The 14,469-nt window shown below is 40.4% G+C and overlaps 2 long non-coding RNA genes across 2 annotated transcripts; one reads left to right on the forward strand and one right to left on the reverse strand.

Annotated features, from left to right (window-relative positions):
* Nucleotides 1-5,194: 5,194 nt before the first annotated feature.
* LOC123752343 (uncharacterized) lies at nucleotides 5,195-5,953 on the reverse strand. The gene is made up of 3 exons (XR_006772186.2): nucleotides 5,804-5,953; nucleotides 5,515-5,670; nucleotides 5,195-5,328 (listed from the first exon to the last, which is right to left on the reverse strand). It is a non-coding gene; the product is annotated as an uncharacterized lncRNA (long non-coding RNA).
* A 5,416-nt stretch (nucleotides 5,954-11,369) lies between these two features.
* On the forward strand, nucleotides 11,370-12,131 carry LOC138358515 (uncharacterized). The gene is made up of 3 exons (XR_011225438.1): nucleotides 11,370-11,445; nucleotides 11,551-11,687; nucleotides 11,796-12,131. It is a non-coding gene; the product is annotated as an uncharacterized lncRNA (long non-coding RNA).
* The last annotated feature ends 2,338 nt before the right edge of the window (nucleotides 12,132-14,469 follow it).

A 14,469-nucleotide genomic window follows, 5' to 3' on the forward strand; every position in this document is an offset into this window, starting at 1 on the left:
ACGGGTCTTCACTCAATCCTCACGGTGCCACTGTTCACCAGGAGAGTCTCTCAGTCTGTCTCCGGCCGGCCTCGTAGCCTAAAGACGAGTGAGAACACGAGCACCTCACTTGATCATGTGCCCACCCCGACAGAGGGCTCTACCACTCATTATAGGTCACCAACTGGTGTTTCCCATGTCCAGTAACACCTCAGTGGAATAGTGGTAATATAGTAGTAGTAGTGGCCCAAGAGAACACTAATCAACTTGGTAACAGGTAAGTATATGTTTAAATCACTCACTCTCAGTAGCAACAAGGTAATGGAGGGTTGACACAAACACGGCGGTGGTTTTGTAGTTTACTTAAAAGATTAAAGAATCACAACTCTGCATCAACAACATGTCAAAGGAATAAATGGGCAATCTTCTCTCCGCCTCTTCACAATTCTGGAACACTCCTCGAAATGGCAATACTCCCAGCTGTCACGCGTTCCCACGCTCCACATGCAGGGTTATCGAACGTTTGGCAACTCGCGAGATGTCACGCCCACTCACTCTCCTCACTGTCTCACTATACTCACACTATTGGCGTGAGGCGCCTATTATTTCTTCATGTACACAGTATATAACAACACTGGCATAATCACAGTTAACCACTAGACATATGAATGTTATTTAATAACTCCAGTATACATAGTTCATTTCATCAATATTCATAATAAAAGGTAACTCTAGGCACACAGTCTTACACTACTAAATTGTACATTTATATATATATATGTATATATATATATATATATATATATATATATATATATATATATATATATATATATATATATATATATATATATATATATATATATATAAGTAGTATGATTAGAGCCAGATAGGCGCACTTAACAAACAATGGGGGGTACTTATCAGACAATGGAATCAGAGGCGGGGAGCCAGATAGGCCCACTTATCGGACAAAGGAATCAGAGGCGGGGTGACAGATAGACCCACCTCAAATTGTAGTCTACGGTGTGCCCCACCACATTTCACTTACACTGTGTATCTCCGTTTAAACACTACACTCATTATATAAATATAGGACTAATTAAGGATATATATATATATTCTAACAAGTCTGAATGGTCCCTCCAGGACTATGTGCATATATGTCCGGACCTATATAGGATATATATATACTCAAAATAAAAGTGGGTGAAAAGAAATAACACTTGTTTTATACAATATATTAACAAAAGTACATAGTGGCTTAAACGTAGTCGTAATCTAATTCCCCCCCATAATATTGTCTAACTAGACCCCTCCTCCGTGCCCACAGGTCTGTTGTGGGGTCTTCCTCCCCCTCCTGGGGTGATGATGACGATGAGTCATCATCCAGAGGGAGAAAGAGGTGTTGTGGTTCTACTTCCTCTCCTAGGGGGCTACTGTCGTCATAGCGTTCACTCTCACTGGAAGGGTGTCGCCCTTCCTCTCCGTGTGGCTCGATGACGTCATCACTTTCACTTCCAGCGGTCACCCCTTGGGTTGAGGTGGATGGGTGGGGGTCAGGTGGTATGTCTGGATGGCCATAGCCTAGGCTTTTGTATTTATTTAGGTAATAGCGTTTATCATCAAATGCACTTAAACCCCTCTTAGTATTATGGGTGGTGACCATTTGCCCTCCTAAATTCCTAATTTGGTAGTATTGAAAAGTATTTACTACTGAATTGTTGTGAAGGGTTTCTTTAAAATGACTATGAGTTAAAGATCTTTGCACAGTGCGGGGGATACCCTTAGCGGTAATGGAATTTGAATTGTTGTGCAACAGCAAACTATACATTTTGGGCTTGAGAGCTACAACTTCAAGGATGTGTCTATCTGAAACCTCTGACTTTAAAAGACCTAAAACACCCTTTTTAGAAGGATCATACAAGGGGTGAGTTTCAGGGAAGTTACTGGTATCGATCCATGATCTATGGGGTTCTTTCCCCATCTCGTTAAAGACATCTTCAGTCATTAAACTGAAGATGAAACTGTCTGTATCGCTGTATATCAGTGCTGCCCTATCTGAATAGTGGTTCTTAAGTACCCTGTACCAAAAATGGTACAAACTGTATTTTGCTAGCTCAAGAATCTGGAACCCAATGTAATTAGGATGAGTAATTTTAATGAATGGTCTGGAACTGACAGACAATAATTTATTGTCACCTAAATGCACCATACGTTTAAAGCGAGGATTCTTCACCTCTCGTAAAAAGACCCTAGCTGAAGTCACTAGTTTGGTGTCAATGGCATAACGGGCTGGGTTCAGTAGTGTTTTACCAAAAACACTGTTCGTCAGTAATTTGAAGAGTGTTTTCCTATCGTTACTGGTGGAAGCATTTCTATTGTTAACGTTGGTGTTAACAAATTCTGCCATAAAATCAGACTGGTGGAACTCATAAATGGCATGAATAGCCCCTACTTCAAGACCTATCTCAATAAATAACTGTAAGAGGTGTAGAGATATGAAATAATGTTTCTTTGGGAGATGATCCCCTACCAACTTGTTGTTTTTTTTGGGGAGGTGTGTGATGTTGTTTGTTTCCAGAAGTCCCCTACTAAATGGTGAGATATCCTCCATACTTATTCCCCTATGGTGTAAACAAAGGGGTAGATCGTCTGTTAGTCTAGCTATTTCAGGTCTCACATGTTTGGTGTCAATTAATAGCCAGTACCCTTTGTTAGAAGAGAATGGCTGTTCTGTCATTATCTTCCCTTCGCTAATGAAGGAGTTCATCTCATCAGATGACAACCTTCTTAGACCACCATAGGGTAATTTCTTAGTCATACAACTCCCGTAAAGGGAGTTGAAGTCTAGGTATAGTAAGAAAGAAGACCTATCCTCCTGGGGGTTAAAAGATGGGTTGACATAGCGATTGTTAGCTCTGGCATAACTCCTAACTGCAGTTGTAAAACCCCCTCATATGTTTTGTGATATGAGATTGTGCAACGTCACATCTGCACTTAACTCCAACGATATTTTGCTACTTTTCAAGAAGCAATCATAGGAGTAACCGGGAAGGCTACAGTAGTGAGTCATCTCTAAGGAAAATATATCATTTAGAATTACTCTATGGTGAGTAAAAATGTCAGCCAGTAAACCGACATCACACCTTAAATAAACAAGGAGATAATCCTTTAATGACTCACATCCCGTAGCCTCCCATACTAATTTAGAATGTCTATATTCTTCCAAAGTTATACCTGATTTGTTTAGAAAGCTGTAAAACATTTCAATAGGGGGGAGTGTTGCATCATTAAAGCAGCTGATTTTTGTGGCATATTCATAAGGGAAAAACTGCTTACCCTTTAAGAGTAGGTGGTGACTCTCTTCGGGTAAACCTTCTATCATTGAGTGTATAAATGTTAAGGGGCTGCCTGAATCAATGTGGGTTTTTGCTAGGGACGAAAGACTGCCCGTAATAAAAGCCAGTGAATCAAGAAATTTAAGGTTGCCTATTTCTACCTTAAGATATTTAGTCCCCTGCCTCATGAGGATATTGCTCTTAATATTTGAACCCATGGCAAACTCCCTCAAAATTAAGCCCATGTCATAAGACATATTGTGGGCAATTAGGACTAAACTCTCTAGAGCATTCTTGTGGCGGAGGTTGCAGTAATTACATAGAGCTCCAATATAATTGAGTTTTTTCGTAAGGTGATCATGATGTTGAACCTTGAAATTGGTGGGTGTAAATACCGCCTCACAAAACTGACAGTGAGTCTGTCTCCTAAAATGAACCATATCCTCAAGAGACATGTCTATTTCATATTTGGGTAGGGTGGATCTGATTATTTCCCATTTGGTGGCAACTCGCTCCATGAAATGAGTGACGCTGTCCCCCCCAAAATAAGTAAATTTATCAATGACGGAGTGGTTCCTATCAACAATTATATAGCTGTATGCTATAGGCCTATGTATGGCTGTAACAGAACCTAGACAATCCTTAGTGCTTAGGACACTCTCGAAATCGAAATAAGCTACATGGGAAGGGGGGTAACCTTTCCCTGTATTTTTAAAATGAAGGGTGTCCCCCTCCTGGGGATAAATCATTTTCTGCGTGATGTCGCAGGAAACAGAATGGTGAGACAGCTCACTAGAATTTTGATATTCAGAAAGACAGCTTCTACAGAAGACTGTCTTTCGCCTGTGGCTGCGGGTAAAGTTCCGTAAAAATTTATTTAAGTCTTTAATAAGACTTACATGAGACTCCCCCAATAATAATAATGGAACTATGTCTGAGTACTGTCTGCTACCACGACGACAAAGAGAGACGTGATAGGCACCGTCTGTATGTTTGTGAATTGAATACAAAAAAATAGAGAGTTTATTCCTATTTTCCAATTTAGAGATATCCTCCCATGAGAGAGGGAAAGATAATTGCTCGTATTTGTCCATTTTCCTAACCCTAGAGTGAGACTCTACAAGTCTTCCTATACGTTTCCATTTCCATCCTTGTTGTGACGCCCGAAAAGCGGCAATGCATTGAATAATGCATGTTCCATTGTTACCATTTGGGTTTGGGTTGAAGACCTCGTGTCGGCCCCTTAAAAAGGGGGGATAAGGGACATAATCCCCCAAAACTGACCTTACACTACCATTACAGATAACGATTTTGAGGAAATCAACATTAAATAATATAAAACCACTCCCCTCTAATTCTGAAAGGAGATCCTCCAGACGTGTAATCATATAACCCACCCAACTATCAATAAGATCACCCACCTCCTCAAGAGTTACCAGCCTAGCAGGTGTCGTTATGAAGTGTTCCCTATAGTCATCATCTTCTGTGAGACGTTGCTTTAAAAGTGTAACCTTCACTTCAAGGAGGATTTTGAATGATGAAGTAAAATTGCCATGACCCCCCAGAGAATTCATGTAATTCTCTATTTCGTTAGAGAATAGTTCTCTAAAGTTGCTTAGAAGACCTACAGGATCTGTGGCAAAGGCTGGGGGGATGGAATATTCCATTCTAGTAAAGAGATCGCCCAGGGCCCCCACCCTATTAATTAAGTGAGGGATGTCTATAACATCCTCCCCTTCTGAGGAATTTCCATCTCTATCTCGATTGTTGTCATGGGGTCTAAGACCACTAGGACCTGCCTGAGGGATGTCACCACCACCACCACCATCATCATCACCACCATCATCATCACCACCATCACCATCATCACTCATCTCTTCCTCCCCCCCATTTTCAAAGGGCTGTCTACCCCCGCCACCACCTAAGGGGCTATTGTTACGTTGGGCTTTGGGGTGAAGTTCCTCTCCTACCTGCCCCTGAGATGTCTTTACCTGCCTCTGAAGCACCCCTGAAAAATAATTATAATAATTATAATAATTATAATAATAATAATAATAATAATAATAATAATAACAATATTAATAATATTAATAATAAAAGGCAACACCCATCACACTCTACTAAACCCCATGACATAACGCCTCAAGAAAGCTTCTTAAGATAATAAAACTGGAGAGAGGGTTTATTCACTCACCTTGGGGACATGATTGTAGATGTTCAGAGGTCAAGTGCTCACACAAAGTGACCCCACAACTGCTGCAGGTGAAAGTGGGGTGAGGCTTCGAGGTGACGCTACCACATATGAGGCATACAAAACCACTCTCTCCGGTAGGCCGGTGATGTTTACCTCCTAACAAGGAAATAACTCATAAATATACACACTCTCACTCACACAGCCCCCACACCCCCATGAAGATAGGGGAAACCATCTCAATATTTCTCATTTGAAATAAATACGAATAAATAAATAAATAAGGGCTTACCTCCACCACAGGTTCTCCTGTGAACTCCACTAGATTGAACACACACAGCTTCCCCACAGCGGAGGCAGCAATAAGTTGTATGCACGAATTGTGGTGATGAGCTCCAACCACAAATGTTGCAAATATCACCTGGGAGTGACATTATCCCCCACTCCTAGGAAAAAAAAAATATATAAAATAAATAATTATATATTCTCTCCCACTCAAAACACCCCTCTTTCTCTTATATATATTTATATATATATATATATATATATATATATATATATATATATATATATATATATATATATATATATATATATATATATATATATATATATATATATTCTCCCTCTCTCTGCATGGTTGATTTGTAATATAATTTTATTGGGGGTGTTGTGGTTTCTGTTCTAGGTTCTGAATTATACCAACGTGAGGTATTGAACCTAGAACAGAAACCACAACACCCCCAATAAAATTATATTACAAATCAACCATGCACAGTGAACATATAAAAAAGGAAAGAATAATGAAAGAAATAATCCGTAAAGGAGTAAAAAGCACTACTCCTAACCAAAACATAAACCTGATAATATTCTACAAAACCAAGAAGACTTCCGAACTCCTTATCAAAAACAGCCCGAAGCCGACGGAGAACCCTCTACAGCAGTCAAGCGTTGTATACATGTACACTTGCCCCCACGAAGGATGTAACCTTCAATGTAAGTACATAGGTATGACGTCGACCAAGCTGACGAGGCGTTTGACATGCCATCTTCAATCTGGTGCCCCTAGGAATCACATGAGACAAGCCCATGACATTACTCTAACAAGAGAAATGTTGAACAAGAATACTTGCAACACCCCTACTCTCTCTATATATATATATATATATATATATATATATATATATATATATATATATATATATATATATATATATATATATAAATATATATATATATATATATATATATATATATATATATATATATATATATATATTTATATATATATCCCCAAATATGAAACAGATATTAATTTACTTACATGTTAGTCTAGACGGGGATGGGGAGTGGAAGGTTTCAACACAAACTGTATGTATACTAACTAACTGAAGGAGGGGCGTGTGGTGTCCTTATATTTGATGATCAAGTTGGGGGGGCGGTGTTGCCACATACAATACCTCACAACCCTCCCGCCATCGTGTAAAAGAGAAGGGTTAGGGTTGCTATGGGGAACTTTTTTCTCGTCTGGCGGTCATCTCTAAGGGAGTTGAGCAAAAAAAACCCAGGTAGGCTGTTTATGGTCTGAGGAGGGTGGTACCCCTTGGAGGGTGAATACACAATACATGCAACATCTCTCAGCTCCTGTGTGAAAGAGAAGGATTAGACTTGCTATAGAGAACTTTTTTTCTCTCGTCTGGAGGTCATCTCAATGGGAGCCCCAAAAAACCCAGGTAGGGGCGCCTTTGTCCTGAGGAGGGTGGCGCTCCTTGGGGTGAATACATGCTCACACCCTCACTCTCGCACACACACACACACACACACACACACACTCACACACACACACTCACACACACACACACACACACACACACACACACACACACACACACACACACACACACACACACACACACACACTCACACACACACTCACTCACACTCACACTCACACTCTCACTCACACTCACCCACTCTCATATATATATATATATATATATATATATATATATATATATATATATATATATATATATATAATATATATATATATATATATATATATATATATATATATATATATATATATATATATATATATAAGTGGCTGTCCCACAGGTAATTGGATCATTTATGAGGAAAATATGGAGGAGTGTACTTCTGCCACAGACGACCAACTTAATATTTTTCATCAACCGGCGAGAATATTTGTAGCTGGATTTAGCAATTCTGGGAAAACTAGCCTGGTGGTAAATTTATGTGTTAAATACCACGGGAAATTCTCAAAAATTATAGTGTCAACTGCAAATAATACTGATCATCCTATTTCAAAGAACCCCATTTGCAAAAAAAGGTTACTCTCTCCCAAGGGCTGATTAACCCTTTAGAGTATAAGAATCCTTTTTCAAATGAGTCAGTTTTGTATATAATTGATGACTTATACCTGGAAGCCATTCAGAGTCCAATTATAGCCAATATCTTCACCCGAGGCAGACACGATAATATTTCTGTAATTCTAATTAGTCAAAATTTGTTTCCCCAGGGGAAATATGCTAGGACAATAACTCTGAATTGTACCCATTATATATTAATGAAGCAGAGAGACATAACCCAACTTGAAATTTTAAGTGGACAGTTATATGGGCGGAAAACTATTAATAATTTCGTCGAAATATACCGACGGGCAATATCCCAGAGAGAGTATGGCTATTTATTGGTTGATCTGACAGTTCCTGAGACATTACAACTACGAACGGGGGTTGTCAATGAAGACCAGTGTGAAATTGTTTATCATATGTGAACAAAAAAAAAAAAAAAAAAAAAAATGCCTTTAACGACGCAGAAACGGTCAATTCTTACCTCCATCTACAATGACATTTCTACCCCGGGTGGTTTCACAGGATCAATTCAAAAATTGTATAAGGCTGCCAGACTTAAAGACACCAGCATCAGTATTGCAGATGTGAGGGAATTTCTCCGTGGGGAACGATCTTACACATTACACAGAAGAAATTTAGTTAGATTTCCTCGGCGAAAAATATTAGCTCCTAAACCCCGCACCATAATTGCCTGTGATTTGGGAGACTTTTGTAGTTTACAAAAATACAATAGTGGTGTAAAATATATTTTGATTTGTGTCGATGTTTATTCTCGCCTAATGCAGACTCAAACTTTAAAAACAAAAAATTCAACGGATGTGGTAGCTGCCCTAAAGAAGGTGTTAGAGGAAACCTCTCAGTTTCACGGGGTAAGACGAATATTCACCGACCGAGGTAGAGAATTTTACAACAGGACTGTTCAAAATTATCTGAATAAGAAAAATATTAAGTTATATAGTGTATTTTCGGAAATGAAATCTAGTATAGTGGAGCGGGCCATCAAAACTTTAAAACATAAACTGTATCATTATATGACCCAGGCTAATTCTTTACAATACATTCACATCCTTCCAAAAGTTGTGAATGTATACAACCACACTTTCCACAGAATACTAAAAAATACTCCACATGCCATCCATAAGTTGCAAAACATTGAAGATATACGAAGACAGTTTAAGGTCATGTATTTAAACAATGACCACCCCATAACTTCCATCAGTCCACAACTGCAGGTTGGGCAGTATGTACGACTAGCAAAGCGAAGGAATACATTTCACAAGGGCTTTTGGCCCCAAAATACAGAAGAAATATTTCAAGTGTCTCATATCGATAGAACACAACCAATCCCAACCTATAAAGTCAAAGATTTAACCAACGAGCCGATCAGTGGTATGTTTTATGAGCAAGAATTGATTTCAAACAACGCTTCCAGACTATTTCCCCATAACGATATTACAGTCTAGGAAGACATCGAAAGGACATAGAGAATATTTCGTCAAGTGGAGAGGGTACCCAGATTCCAGCAATTGCTGGATTATAGCTCAAGACATCGTCAATCAAGGCTTTAAAACGACAGGAAATTGAATCAATTTGTGAAATTTTTGCCAATTTTCTGAAACGAAACATCCCAGTTCAACCTCAGATAATTAATGGACTACAGAGGTATCAGAAAGACATTCGTTCTGTGGCGCGTAAGAAAACTCCATTGTACAAAAAGAAAATCATTTTAACCTCTAGGAGAGGTGGTGCTATATTGGCAGCTCTGTTACCTTTGGCTGTATCGTTAATTTCCTCTCTAATTAAGTAATTACGTAAGAAGAGAAAAAAATGGTGAAAGAATATTGCCTAGTACCACGACTCGTTGCCGAAAAATATTTATTTAATAAAAACGAGAGTACTCCATCGCCTCTTAATGAGGTGGCTCCACCCTCTTCCACCAGTGGTAGAGGTGGAAATAAGTCCTTCTCTTTAAAAACGAAAGCAAATGGGACAATTCGGCTAATAATGTTGGTGGCGGCTGTAAGCACCTTGGCTGTGACTCTAGCGGTGGTGATGATGGCGTGGGGGGAGTGGACACTCCCCCCACACCCCCTCCAGCAACAACAACTTGTGGACGGTGTTGCCACGGTAGCTCCTTTGAACGATATAGCCCTACCAGACAGGGGGGACTGGTCAGACAAACTTTAAAAGATATTGCCCGCCCCCCCGCAGCGCCGGCCGCCGCGCAGGTGCCCGCCGCCGCGGCTTCTTTCAACAAAAAACACGGGACAGGTGCGACCGTCGCCCTTTAAAAAAAACAAATAAAAAAAAGGATACATTCCATTCTACCGCCTGAGATGCGGGTAGCTGTTTGCTGGGCCCTCTTGCCACAAAGCCACCACCACCACACCCCAAAACCCAAGTCTGGACAACTTAATAAATGTGTATTTTAAAATAGGGGAAATTCCCCACGTCAAAACATTATTGAACATGTTTGAACAAAACAGTCAACAGGTGGTATGGGATAGTCGCGGGAATTTATTAAAGCCTGTGCAAAATTTAAATATTTTAGATATAATTAAAACTATAGCCTTTACTAAGGGGCAATTTAGGACGGGTGACAAGGCAGATGTAAGGATTTTACTGAAGGTGGCTGGTGTAGACCCATCCTTTATACGTAATTCTCGCGCCAGATCACAGTTAAAAGGGGGTAGGGGTATCCATAGGAGGCCCCATTGGGAACCGTATTGAAAAAAAACCTATATGAAGCACATCTTAAACGACTTTATATTCAGTTGTGTATCCACCATGGAGAGAGCTTCTACCCCCCTGCGGCAGTAGAGGAGGGAGAAAAATCTCCCCTATTGAAGCGTTTGGTTGCTACTCAACGTTACTACAAGTTTGTCGAACACAAAAGTAGATTGATATATGCCTTATGGGATTGTTATGACCGCCTTGTGTTGAGTGCTCCCCAGAACGGTTTTTTAAGTCATTTGGAGAAACGGTGAAAAGGTATGAGGAGTATTCATCTCAGGAGATCCAGACAGAGATTTGGCAGATGGAAAAATTAACCTTCCAATATCGTGATATGATTACAGCCTTTGAGTCTGGGCGGAGTCATTTTCAAGGATTTATTAAAACTAACAAAATAAGAAAGGTGTTTGGAATGCGCTACAGACTCCAGAGTGATTTTACTCTCGCCTGTGGACTGTATTGCGTCATGTTCGTTCATAGGGTGAGCCACCTGGGGTTGCCTTCAACAGTACACTACTTACATAATGTATTTTCAAGCATTACTTTAAAATTAAATGATAAACGAGCCCTTGCTTATGCAAGACGATATTTTCCTATGAAACATCATTGTGTTAGGACATTTTGTAGAGGTATAGGGGTTGGTTCTTATAGGTGGTGTAGAGAATATTTTTGTTAGCTAGGCAACCTACCTAACAAGGGTGTAGCCTCCTATAAAAACCCCTCTCCCCCCCCACCCCCCTCAGAAGACTGTCTTCCTCCTACGAAATGGGAGGTGTCTCTCAAAAAACACCTGCGGGGAAGATTGAAGTCCTTGAAGGACCTGGTTAGTATTACCCTATCTTTCTGTTAATAGATTTATTTTATGTTTTATTTCCCTCAATAAAAAAGTTTGTATATCCTCTATTTCACCTCTTATGTTTTTCTCCAGTGCAGTTCTTGGGACCCGTCCACATTTGTAGAGTAGTAATTCTACGTGGGGGGTCTGCCCCAAACAAGATGCTGTTACGTAGTCTAATTGACGACGCCTGCTGTAGAGGACACAAGGCCGCTCCTGCAGGGGGAGAGGTATGTACTAGTTGTTCTTAGAGAAAAATATAATATTTTTCTAATAAAATATATAATTATATAAAAAACCTTTAATCACTATAAATTATTTCCCCCAACTCTTTCCAGAACACTTCCGATGAGAGAGAGGAGGAAACTCAGCCAAAAGGTGTCCACCCAACTCACCCCACCCCCCCAAGAGAGGGGGGGGATGGGGCTCAAGACCTTCCCCCACTCTTCACTGATGAGGAATCGTCACAATTCTACTCAGACGAGGATGGGGGTGTGGGATAGGGAGGGGAGGGGTAGAGCTGTAGTAAGTGAAATATGGCAAGAGCACTCTGTAAACTACAATTATTAACTAACATAATTACTTATACATTTTGTAGTTTTTACCTAATAAAGCATTTAATAAATTATTTGATGTTTTTTTTAACCTTTGGGGGAGGGGGAGGATTTATAATTTAATACTCCTTAAATACTCCCATATAAGGGAGGGGCCATTCAGACTTGTTCGAATATATATATCCTTAATTAGTCCTATATATTTATAATGAGTGTAGTGTTTAAACGGAGATGACACAGTGTAAGTGAAATGTGGTGGGGGCACACCGTAGACTACAATTTGAGGTGGGTCTATCTGTCACCCCGCTTCTGATTCCTTTTGTCCGATAAGTGGGCCTATCTGGCTCCCCGCCTCTGATTCCATTGTCTGATAAGTACCCCCCATTGTTTGTTAAGTGCGCCTATCTGGCTCAGATTATACTACTTATATATATATATATATATATATATATATATATATATATATATATATATATATATATATATATATATATATATATATATATATATATATATAATATATATATATATATATATATTATATATATATATTATATATATATATATATATATATATATATATATATATATATATATATCATCTGGCACAAACTCATAATATAAATGACACGTAATATAAATGTCCTAGTCATAGTAATCTCTTCATCAAACCACAGGGGCAATCACACACCATATATATATCTCGTGAGAGCTCTATAGCATCTCCCTTCACAACTGTGTCTTACTAGAATCATAGACATTGGTGAGCCCTGCTCACGACATAGAAGATACTCTGGCTAATCGCTAACTAATGGGGAATGGGAGGGAAAACTTAATTACCTACTTCCACCATTAATGATGTGGACTCGTCCTCTGTTGAGGGTTGAATTGAAGCTCCTGGTCCCGGCTCACGACTTGCTGTTGGGAACACCCCCACACACTGATGCTCTTCCCAGGACCTCCACCAACACCCAAAAACGAGTCTTCTCCGTACTGCTTCCCTCGGCAGGCTCCGTGCTCCTCCAGAACCTCTTGAAGGGTTGGAGTCGGTCTCCTGGCCGTTGCCTCCTCCTCACAACTACGTCTGCAGTCCTTACTCATGGCTGCAATCGTTCGTATTCCAACTAGTTTGTTCTTCTCCATTCTCACGGTGAACTGGCCCAGCCACTACGTCATCACCCGACTGGTGAAACTGTACAGTCGTCCCTGACGTCACTGCCCAGGCTCCACTCTTGCTAAGCACCTGTCACTGGAGCACTTGTTGCTCGTTTCCCGTCAATTCCTTCTTCTGTCCGGCTCACGGAGTTCAGGAAAACCTCACAGGATGCTCGCAGACCACTGGTGATGCATATATTCACCAGAGAGGGGCGAAAACTGTCAGACTGACAGGACCCCCTATCGCACGTCCGCCCTTCACGATGTGTCGTATCTAACTCCTGGCGCTACGGGGGCGTGCGTCCGGACCTACCTCCACTCGTGACGTCACACTTGTCAGGAGCGTTTCTCATTGGCTCCCTGTACCACATCACCGTTCTTGGACAATCTGGTGCCACTGATGTCATAACATTTTGGTGTGAGAACGTAGGCATCGGCGCCATCTTGGCGTCCAAAACGGCCTAAGCCACCGGCCAAAACCCCCTTCTTTAGTTAATTTCTCGCCAACGCGAGAACACCTCATGCTCCCACATATGTCAGATTGTTCTCTGGAAGGCAGAGAACGTTCGGGTAATATAGATATGACTCTTACAGCTGGCGTGAGAGAAATATAAGGGGGGGGGGGGGAACACCATCACACATGACATTGTGCTTTTTGATAGTAATTAGACTGACTACATTGCTAGGTTATGCCAGTTGTTCAGTTCTGAAACATGCAAATCTAACTTTAAATGCAAAAAAGTTTCGTTTTGGCCAAGGCACAGTGACGTATCTCGTTCATGAAGTGGGCCAGGGAAAAGGGTTACCTCGGCCAGATAAAATCACTGCCATTCTGAAGTATCCAGTGCTCCAGTCTAAAAAGCAAGTGCATTAGTTTATCGGTATGTGTGCATACTACCGCTGCTTTTGTCAGAACTTTTCCAGTGTTGCCACTCTTCTCACGGACTTGTTGCAAAAGGCCATTAAATTTAAGTGGTCAACAGACTGTGGTGAGGCGTTTAAAAATTTGAAATTGATCTTAGCTTCCGCCCTAGTGCTCGCTAGTCCAAGGTTCGACTGACCATTTAAAATTCACGTTGACGCGTCTGACTCGGGTGCTGGTGCAGTGTTGTTGCAAACTGGGGATGATCAAGTGGACCATCCAGTATACTATTACTCTGTGAAATTTGACAAGGCACAATACAATTATTCATTGGTAGAAAAAGGCCTCATACACAGGTGGGCATTGTACCTACAGGACTTTAATCTTTCCATTATCCACCTCCCGGGCCAGCTCAACATGATAGCCGATGCGCTGTCCCGA

This window comes from Procambarus clarkii, chromosome 84 (genome assembly GCF_040958095.1).
Source record: "Procambarus clarkii isolate CNS0578487 chromosome 84, FALCON_Pclarkii_2.0, whole genome shotgun sequence".
Taxonomy (NCBI): Eukaryota; Metazoa; Arthropoda; class Malacostraca; order Decapoda; family Cambaridae; genus Procambarus; species Procambarus clarkii.